Below are 1,286 nucleotides of genomic sequence, written 5' to 3'. Positions count from 1 at the left end.
CCACTCTTAGTGACCCCATGGGCTGCAGCCCACCAGGCTCTTCCGTCCATGGAATTTTCCAGACAAGAGTACTGGAGTGGGTTGCCATTACCTTCTCCATGTACAAAGTAGGTCCTCATTGAAAACAAGAATTTCATTTTTCATTTATTTTACCCCTTTTCAATGAAAATGCTGAAATCATTTTCATTTAATATCTTGGTGATGCCTGTAGTTCTAAGAGACAGAGGTTATGTTAATAAATAACATGCTCAAAAATATATGACTTGATTCTTTAGTATCATTGGTCAGTAACTGCTTCAATAGAATAGATATTCAGTGATCTGAAAGCCAAAGAACCAAAATAATGCCATGAAATAAAAATTTCAGGTCAAGGGCTTCATTCTCTTCAAGCAAAACCCATAGATTCTTGGCCCTGAATATCTTCAGAAGAAACCACTCTATATCCAGTTAAATGACCAGTAACAGTTCTTTTAAATCAGCTTATGGAATTTAACTGAAGAAATTTATTTTTCATTGGTGGGGATGAGTGGTACTGTAAACAAAGAAGAACCCCAAAGAGAAAACTTGTGTTAGATTGAGTGTCTGGGTTAAGGAGGTAGGTGTCTCCTAGACCTACTTTGAAGGGAACCAATCCAGATATATTATCTGTCTAAAAACAGTGTCTCACCACTGTCAGTGTCTGGAGCTGCTCAAGAAACATGGAAGATTTGTCATAAAATCTGAAATAGAAGGTGTAGTCTCTGGCTCAGAATGTACCCTGGCATGCAATGACCATCTCAGCATCTGGTTAGTAAATTACCTCAGTAGAAAACACTCTCTTTTGTTGACAAATGGTCTAGCTACTTTCTTAGTGAGACTGGAGCATGAGAAACTTCTGGAAACGTAGTTTGTGTTCACTCCCTAAATATGGAAATTTGGTGAAAAGCCCTCTAATCCAGGTGGAATTATGCACCAAGTATTATTATAAACAAAGTCAACGGTTCTCCTCATGTCTTTTTTTTAAAAGCAGGACTAAGCTTGAAAACCTGTTTTAAAAATTATTTTCTTGGGTTTTATTAACATCGAAATCAGTAAGAAGCAAATCATGTATTGCAGTCTTACTAAAATAAATTTAAATGATTATATCTCTAAGTTGAACCACTGAGTATTTCGAGATATATTTATCCATGATACTATTTTCAGTTCAGTTCAGTTGCTCGGTCATGTCCAACTCTTTGAAACCCCATGGACTGCAGCACACCAGACTTCCCTGTCCATCACCAACTCTCAAAGCTTGCTCAAACTCA

Source organism: Bison bison, unplaced genomic scaffold, assembly GCF_000754665.1.
Source record: "Bison bison bison isolate TAMUID 2011002044 unplaced genomic scaffold, Bison_UMD1.0 scf7180017864473, whole genome shotgun sequence".
Lineage (NCBI taxonomy): Eukaryota > Metazoa > Chordata > Mammalia > Artiodactyla > Bovidae > Bison > Bison bison.
This window is presented reverse-complemented; position numbering follows the sequence as displayed.